Source organism: Protopterus annectens, chromosome 11.part0, assembly GCF_019279795.1.
Source record: "Protopterus annectens isolate FY-2018-M chromosome 11.part0, PAN1.0, whole genome shotgun sequence".
In the NCBI taxonomy this organism is placed as follows: Eukaryota; Metazoa; Chordata; order Ceratodontiformes; family Protopteridae; genus Protopterus; species Protopterus annectens.
In genome coordinates, this window is record NC_056745.1 from 1,107,292,989 (window position 1) to 1,107,302,988 (window position 10,000).

General features: G+C 39.3%; 1 protein-coding gene across 9 annotated transcripts in view; it reads right to left on the reverse strand.

Annotated features, from left to right (window-relative positions):
* The window catches only part of CALD1 (caldesmon 1), a 1,713,117-nt gene that overhangs the window by 795,493 nt on the left and 907,624 nt on the right, over window positions 1-10,000 (reverse strand). The window lies entirely within an intron of this gene.

Genomic DNA, 10,000 nt, shown 5'->3' on the forward strand with positions numbered 1-10,000 from the left:
TACTGTAATTTCTATAATACAAGCACTAATCATTTTTGTCAGTAGCTAATATCTGTGTGCAAAGGGTTACCTGGTAAGTACACACCATTTTTCTCTGCAATTTTAAGTACAAAATTCACAACTAGGTTTATTATTTACTAATCACCTGTGAATTATAATCTCCACGTACACAGGTTATTACTTTAAATTCTCCACTGTATCTCTGTAAAGGGTGTAATATGATAGAAACCACAGCTGGGAAAATAATGGTCATCACTCAGTACATTAGGTAGAAAAAAGGGAAAGAAATCTGTGACCAGCAGTTTCTACAATGAAATTCCATTTGTTCCAGCTCATAAATCAAGACAATTTCGAAAAGCAGCAGATGAAATAGTTTTGTTATAAGCAGGTTTCCAGAGCTTGTCATTGAGGGGCAACACAACCCACTGCCCACCACACACATACACACACACACACACACACACACACACACACACACACACACACACACACACACACATTCAAATTGCTTACTTTCTGACACTTACTGGTCAGTGCTAACCAGCACTGTATATTCTAAGCAAAAGGCTACAGTGTGCTGCCCAGTATAAAATACATGTAAAGTTTTTATATTTAAAGATGTGGGAAACTAAGTGAAATTCTTCACTGTACACCAGTTGTTTCTTTCAATTACTGTATTTTTATAATGTAAAAAGATTTGTCAGTTTGTATTTATATTTTCTTTGTTTGATGTTATATAGGTTCATAGGTAGATACCTAAGTAAGCCTAACCAACAAAGCTACCTGGCTTACGCCACCCCAAGAAAGTTAATTTGCTGTGCCCCTGTCGAGCAGAGCCACATAAGTGATCCCTGCGGTGTATTCCTTATTTCCCATCCACTCATCAAGACTTTTCATGAAGAGTGTTAATGAGAAACTTTGCCTGACGTAGATGGGTAGCCTGTTTCAGAGTATGGGAAGTCTCCGGGACAGGAATCTATCCCTCCAGCAAGTCCTGTTTATTGTGGTGACAAGGTTTAGGTCCCTAGAGCGTGTAGCTCAGAGGGATTGGGATTTCTTTAGCTGTAGCATGCCCAAAAGCTCTGGGTTTGACATAGCTTTATATGTTGGGCAGAGATCAGCTCGGATTAGACGATATGCTACAGACTAAAGCTGGAGTTTTTTACGACGATCAGTGTAGGGCATCTGTTTGAGGCCAGTAATTCTCTTTGTGAGGTACTTCTGTGGCCTTTCTAGCTGCTGCAGATGTCTTGTGAGGAACATTCCAAAAGGGGCGTTGTACTCTATAATGGGTCTAATGAGTATTGAGTAGAGGGGAACAATTACCTCTTTTTTCCTGGATGAGAACCCTTTTTTGATGAGGTGTGCCATGTAGAAAGATTTCCTGACTACTGTGGCAATATTATTATCAAAGGAGAGACTACTGTCCGCCTGGGTCCCAAGGTCTCTTATCACACATTCGGTATTAAGAAGGCTGCTGCCTATGTGGTAGTTCATGGGTACAAAGTTTTTACTAAAGGGGATAACAATGCACTTTTTGGCATTGAGCTTGAGGCCATGGCTCTGACACCAGGCCTCTGTCTCAGTGAGGCCCTTCTATAGGATGTATGCATCATTTGGGGACTTGACAATGGCTCCTAGTTTGCAGTCATCTGCGAACTTTGTTAGCCAAAGGCCTTCTGTGTTAGCCTGTACTTCAGAGAAGTAGATACCAAACAGGAGAGGTCCCAGGACTGAACCCTGTGGTACTCCACTTGTCACTGGTTTGAAGTTAGATTTGGAGTCTGCAACATTTACAGTGTGGGTTCTGTCAGTGAGCCAGTTGGCAACCCATCTTGTGACATAGGGATTTATGCCTAGTTTAGTGAGTTTAGCTATAATTCCAGAATGGGGGATGGTGTCGAAAGCCTTGGCGAGGTCAAGATAGGTTGTGTGAACCACCTTACCCTTGTCTATGGCTTTGGTGACTGCCTCAAAGAAGTCAACCAGGTTCAGGAGGCAATATCTGCCTTTCACAAACCTGAACTGGGTGGGGTCCAGAGTTTGGAGGTTACCAATGTCTTTGTTTATGAATTCCATGATGATACGTTCCATGGCCTTGCAGACCAGGCTCATCAGGCTAATAGAGAGATAAGTTCCCAGGATCAATGGTGATTCCCCCTTTGTGGAGTGGAATAACTATTGCTGTGCACCATTCAGTGGGCACAAAGCCTGATGTGAGGCTATGATTGAACATAGTGTTTAGATATACCTAAGTGAGTGCAATCTGGTGTTTTGTGAGTGTGTGTGTGTGTGTGTGTGTGTGTGTGTGTGTGTGTGTGTGTGTGTGTGTGTGTGTGTGTGTGTGTGTGTGTGTATGTGTGTGTATGTGTGTGTGTGTGTGTGCGTGCGTGTTTATGTGATACCTTGCTATAACTGTCAGCCTCAAGATAATAAACTTTTAGACAAAGGATCCTAAAATCAGTGACATCAAGTTAAAATTCAGGGAATCTAATTAGCATAAGATAACTTATCTTATACTCCAGCTAGTGTGTTTATTTATCACAGTTATTCTTTGTTTACCTGGTAAGTGAACAAAAGTTGAACACTTTACGACCACAATCCAAAGTGCAGATTCAGTGAGCAGCTTAAGTGCAATTTCATTTTTATCACAGTTCATTGAAATGCTATTGATTTAACTTAAGAAAAAATGATACAACACAGCGTTTTTTTTATTTTTCCCCACTGTAACCATGAATGCAGAGTTGGTATATATAATAAGGAGGGGCTGGGGAATCAAACCCCCAACACAAGGTAGTGCAGAGAGCTTCTTCTTGCATTATATTTCTTATGGGTGTAGGATTTTTAATGTTGTCAAGTTACGCTCAATGAAATGTACCTTGTTCTATGATGAGTTGACCAAACATAAGTAAGCTCATATAATATACATATTCATATTAGTACAATATTTATTTATTTATTTAATGGGAAAGTCCGACTGAGACACAGCCTAGTTTCAGTGGAGGCCTGGGGAGAAACACTCCAGACTCATGTCTTTGGAATGTGGGAGGAAACCGGAGCACCCAGAGGAAACCCACACGAACTCAGGGAGGACCATACAGACTCCACACAGAAGGCACCTCAGCTGAGAATCGAACTGGAAAACCTCTTGCTGTCGGGCAACAATGCTAACCACTGCACCACTGCACTGTCCAATACAACTTCCAATGGAAAATGTGCAGAGTTGCAACATTTAATGATGGTGATACTTTATTAAAAAGATAAATGCTCAAAAGATATGCCCAGTATTAAGCAGTTACATTTTTTCACCACGAGTTTGCAGATTGAACCGATGCTGTATATACTTCATAATCACCACTGCACATATGATGATCCAGCTCACCTTCACTCAAAAAATCACAACTTATGTCTGCAGGAGTCTGGAACCAGACTAACCAATTCCTACACAAAATATGTGGGTTTTAAATTAGTAAATACCTAAAAATGTACAAGCATCAGATGACATGGGTGCATCTGTTTTTCTCAACTAGAATTAGTGAAAGGTGCACTCTTGATTTCTAATCAAAATGGGTATGCACAAGGAGATGATAATTTTGATGCCATACACTACTTTATCATTATACTAAATGAACAGACGTGAATAGATTTTGTCTGTTTCTGTTAGTTTGTATGTAGTTTATGCCAAATGATATGAATTAAGTTCATTTAAAGTTGGTACCTGGATGCCTTATATAATGAAATATAATATTTTCTTAATGTAACAAGCACTTTTAAAAGGAGTTACATTGATGCATTTACATACTACAGGTGCTACCAGTTCCAAATTACAACCAGGTGCATCTATTTAAAATAGCCTATTATGACATGAAAAAACAAATTCTATACTGAATTACAGTATTAATGTAATAAAATATAACATCAAATAGGGCAAATAAAAGAGGCTCAGCTCCTTACAGAAATTGAAAAGACCAAAAGTAGCATCTGGTTTTTAATGCTGTTTTCTCCAGACTCCATTCCTATGCTTCATGGCTGTCAGCTATAACCACTTGCCCCCCCCCCCCCCCCCCCACATAGACACCTGGGGAGTTACAAGGAACTTCAAAGCATAAGGTAACCCACTGAGACAATGAACCTTCTACCATTCCCATGAGCTCACTGTCCTACTGGACCCTTATCCAACACAGTGATCAAGTGAGCATCCAAAGCACCAGAGTCCTGCCTCAGGCTTAGTAATTGTATAACTTAAAGTTATTTGATAGACCTGATTTCAAGGTTGCTCACCAACACTCCTGTCTTATCAGCAACACAAATCTCTCTCTCTCATTCAGCAGTCATCCTAGTATTACTACAGAACACCAGAACTTTACTACTGTAAATGCTGATCAAAGCACACTAACAGAACATGCAGGCATGTCCATCAGTGACATCATCCACCTCTGATGTGACATGCTGAGAAATCTACAGCATCCAAAGTGGCAATTTCCAGAAAGTAGGCACTTAATCCATAAAAGAACAGGTGTTTATAGAGTCAGAAGGAAAAATAACATCATAGGTTCAAATTCTTCTTCAAGGTATGAAACTAAAACAATAGACACATTCTGCAGTATCTCATAACAGATATCCAGCCAGGAGGAAACTATCCTCAGAATGTTTCACTCTCCTCCAGTTATACATCTCAACCTCTTAGTGTAAGCAATCTGGACAAAACCTAAAATAATGGGGGAGCAAAGGCCCAAAAATAGGGACAACTTTAAATATTGCTTTTATGAGCTTAGAAAATTAACAGCATAACAGGATTTGTGTTGGCATGCATTTTCTGAAGCATATGAAGTCCAAAACTGAAATGTATGCCATTATTTAGTAAATTCAGTCCTCAGTGATTTGCCAGAAAACCATACATTTTATGAGGAACAGACCAAAAATATGAGACAAAAATTTGGACATTTTGCGAAAATCTGGACAGCTGAGAGTTATGCCTCCACGTCATCTCTTTTCTTGTGCACCTCACTTCCAAAAACCATTGTCCCAGGCACAAATTACCCCTTCAGTGATCATTCAATGTTTTTAGACCTTTGGGCCACAGTCTGCTTTTTTATAAATTATACTAACTACATAATTGCCTACCACCGCTGTTTAAAGTAATCTCTTTAACTAATACAGAGACATATCTACATTTACCAACTCTCTCTGATTTTGCAGAATGTCCCATGCTTTGTCTCATTTTTTTTTTTTGCCTTATTCTTTGTTAAATATTGTGACTTCCTAGCAAGTCACTGAGAATTAGTCTGTAAGAAATGCCAGGCATTAGCTTCATACTTCCTTTTCTTCAGAAAATGTCTGCTGTTGTAAAACATCTATTCTAACGTTTTAATTAAATTAATGTAACATTTAAAATTGTCTCTAATTGCAGTCCTTTATCCCCATTATTTTTTGCCTTTGTCCCTGATTCTTAAGCAAAGAGTTTACTTGCAGAAAACTATAGAACTATATGTGCATCTCTGATGGCCATAGATAGAATTTGTTGACAGTTAACCACAATAAAAGAATCTTGTGGTTTAAGGAGACCTTATATGAATGCTGCAGTTTGTCATTATATATCAATTCCCTTCCATTACATAATTAATATTTTGTGCTTATGCAAACTGCATTTGTTTCTGACTGAACAATGTGATATGTTTTATACTAGTTTTAAAATTGTATTTTTCTGTGGCTCAGGTCTTAGCTGAAAAGGGTATTTTGACCATTCCACCTATTCAGTTAATAAAGAAAGAATAAGTGGAAAGTAAATTGTCTTCCATCTGTATGAAGATCTCTCTTAATCCCTTCTAATGCACTCCACCAGTCCATGAAAGCATTCCAAGGGGCTCACTACCTCCTTGACATGAAATACCATTCTGCCTTTTCTCTTAAATATCATCCCATCCATCTGTCCTTGTCAAGGTGGCATATCAATATTGTTTACCCCCCCTTTCTCTGAGCTTATTCAAAGAGTGCATTTCAGAGACAGGGGTGTAGCATAGACTGTTGGAATCCTGCTACGGCCTTCAGGCAACCTCCTAACTCCCCCCCCCCCCCCCACACATACACACAGACACAAACACAACTGTAGGAGAGGAATTTTTGAATAAAAAGCCATTTAGCAAAACATATAACAATAACCACAGTAAACATTTTTAACTTAAATGCCAGCACATCTAATTGAACAAAATAAACACATTTAAAGTATATGTCATGACATTTTTCATATATTCTGAGTGCACAGCTGTTATTTTGTGCTCTGTGATGTACAGGAAAGGTTATGTTTGCAGCAGAAAATTTTCAGCTGTTGTAAATTTAGGTATAAGATGTTAGTGCTATAATAAAATACAAATAAAACTGAACCATGTCCTACTTTTTGTTTTTGTAAGTCTTAATACCTCATATAGAATATGCACAATTTATGTTAATCAGGGGTCATTCATTTTAGCCAGATATCTCCTATTCATAGCTCTCAACCTTCCATCCCCTAAAATGTGGAACAGTACTTCCCATAATGTGGAACAAATAAGCAAAATATGGAACACTTGTTAACAAGTCCACACATTCCACACATCTACTAAAATTCTGTCCTGTGTATTGTCTGACAGAACAGAGGATTAAGGCACTGAGTTATTAATAAGCTGCTAGCTGTAGACAAAAGTATGGAAATTGATATCTTTCACTTTCATATATCAACTGTCTGACTCTAAGTCAGCCACCATTTGACCAGAGACTGCTCCCGAGACATCCCTGAAAAGGGACCCTTGTATCCAGTAGGCTTACTACTTAACAAATGCATACATGTAAAAAAAAAATCAAATGAGAATCTCATTGTATAATTTGAACCTGTTACTTCATACTTTAAAACGTTTTATTGATGAATTAATGATTCACTATTACTTACTGCGGATATTTGTCAAAAAAAAATTAGCATTGAAAGTCTGACACACCCTTTCAGTATAGCACAAGGAGCTTTTCAGACTGGAAATGAAGGAATGGTTTCTCCTACTGAGGGAGAGCTGAGAAGCTTACCCTTTTTATTGGGGATTTGTGTCTAGGTCTGTTCTCTAGAGGTTGACAGACATTCAAGATATTCACAAAGCCTATCTCTGCCTGCCATCCCCAAACCAGTCTTTCCCTCTCACTTATTTTCTGCTCCATCTGCCTATTTCAGAAGCCTGATATCTCTCTCAAACAACAACTCTACAGTGCCTTCCTAATCCAGACAGCACCCAATGAATACCATCCCCTCTTTTGTTATGCTTTCTGATATTACCTGCTGGACCACCTTCTTCAACCAGAGGCGTTTATTTTTTCCTTTCCATTTTTAAGTGTTACACCTCCACCCCCTTCTCTGTCCTTTACTTCCAATCACTGCAGAATGAATAAATGCCTCTCCACAATCTCCACACTTCCATCCTCAATCCTGTCTACATATTATATACGTCTTCTGCAATTCTGTCCAGCAGACTCAACCATTTGCATTTATCCTGTCAAAACATGTGTTATTCCAATCTGACCCATGTAAGGCCGCAGAAATACCTCACTAAAAGAATCACAGGCCTAAAGCAGATGCCCTATGCTGACCATCTAAAAAAGCTCCACCTGTACTCTGTCGCATATTGTCTACTCAGAGGCGATCTCTGCTTAACATACAAGGCCATGTCAAACCCAGAGCTGTTGGACATGCTACACTTAAAGAAATCCCAATCCCTCAGAGACGTATGCTCCAGGGATCTAAACCTTGTCATCAGCATGAACAAAACATGCTGGAGGGATAGGTTCCTGACCCGGAGACTCCTCAGACTCTGGAATAGGCTGCTCATACATGTCAAGCAGAGTGCCTCTTTGTCTCTCTTCAAAAGGAACCTTGATGATTGGATGGGAGAAAGCAAATTCACCCTGGGGATCATGTCAGTCACCCTGCAAGACAGGCATCCAGGGAAGTAAATACTGTGGGAAGAAATAGCCAGGAAATTGTTATGCCTAAGCCTGTATAGGCCCTAGGGCTGATAGCCTAGTACCAACCTATCAACCTATGAATCTATGAACTCAAATATTCACCTTTTCCTCCCACATGCTCCTTCCAGCCACATATACTCTCACAATATACAGTTTTTACATGCCACACCCTTCTTTCCAATCCTTGAACACATGTCAGAATGACGTCCAACCAAGAGTAACCCTGCCTCTGTAGTTTTACATCCTTCTTACCTCAGTTTAAACTCTTTAAGAAAGACTATCTTTATATTTTCCTAAATTAGTTTTGCAAATACCCTCTTCTTCTTATTTAGGTCATTTACTTTACATATTCCCTCACAGTAAGATGCTGTCCGGTTTGATTCTCAGCTAGAGAGTCTTCTGGGAGACATGCGTGAATGGGCGTACCTTCGTTGAAGGTTGTGTATCAGGGCTGGCAACTCTGCACATAAAAATCAATTGCCAATCATTAGCGGACCGGAGTTCTGCTGTGGCGACCCCTAACCGGGAAAAGCCGAAAGACACAACAACAACAACTTTACATATTTCCTGTTACACCCTCTCCTGCTGGTTTCCATCTTGTCCTCTCAGAACTAGGTTGAAACGGCCTTTGGGTGTGATCATGCATTCCACTCATTTCCCACGTAACAGTGTGGAAGCCATCAGTCTCCATTCACCATCCATACAAAAATGTCTTCCTCACACTGCCCCTAGGCATGTCCCACCACTCTGACCCTCTTTACTAACTCCTCCTACATAATTCCTCCAACTAACTAAGTAATTCATTTCTCTTATATGACCTACTCCAAAGCACTTCTTCCTAAGTAATTCCAAAGTGGTTTTCAAGAGGCACGTTAAACTTTCTCTTACCTGGGAATTCAGTCCTTTCTCGATTACATTAAATGTTGATGAAGTGTTAATGCAAACTAATATACCTTTGCAATGATAAAAGGATCTCATTCCACACTATACCCTACTAATCCAAACTATTGCTATTACTATCTTCCACCTTCTGTCCTTACTATTTCTGATACCTAGAATATGGGATATGAGAAGAACATCCCTAGTCTTACTCGTATTACATCCTTCAAATAAAGGCAAGTGACCCCCTTCCCTTACCAGATTTCATGTTATTTGCACCAAGCACTCACACTAAACCAGCTTACTGTCACTTAATCACTACATGAATTGAAACCCATATGAATGCACTTAAATTAGTAACAAACGAGAACTCTCCAACTGCCAGACAGTGCACCATCTCATAAACAGCACAAAAGTTACTCAACAGACCAGTGCAGAGCAATGAAAATGTAACACAACATAACATTTTACAGTGCCACTCCCTGCTCATTATAAAACACAGAAAACATGCAGTGACATAGCCGTCCTATGCGTGATGGTGGGCTGTATCCTTAACCTAGATTAATATGCCATTTACCTCTCAACTATCCAGCTTTTCACAGACTTAAACTTCATAGTTTTGGCATATACTGTTCCTCATAAAATTGATGTTTTTCTGGCAAACAGTTGACAACTGCATTTTTTTACATAACAGACTTATAAATGCAATCAACGTAATCAATTTATAAGGGAAATAATTAAAATCCATCTGGGATTGTGGATCTTTGACCTCCAACTCATTATTTTTGGCTTTGACCAGATTTCTTGTGCTTCACGATTAACAGGTACGATATACCTTACTATAAAAGGCAACCCAAATATACAATAAGCATGCAGCCTTCACTTGTAGCTGTTGTACTCATAACATTCCATCCCTCATTCCCCTAGTCTGGAAACACTACAAACAGAAGCATTACAGAATGGCTCACATCCCCTCTCCTATCAGCATGTGCAGGAAGGTGTATCTGAGGCAGTCACCTATTCTCCTCCTTTGCACTAGTTTGTGTAAAATTCAGCCCTCCAAACATGAAGTGTTACCAAGATAATGTGAAAGAGCGGAGTGTTATGCTATAAAGTACAGCACAATATCCAATGTGAAGTA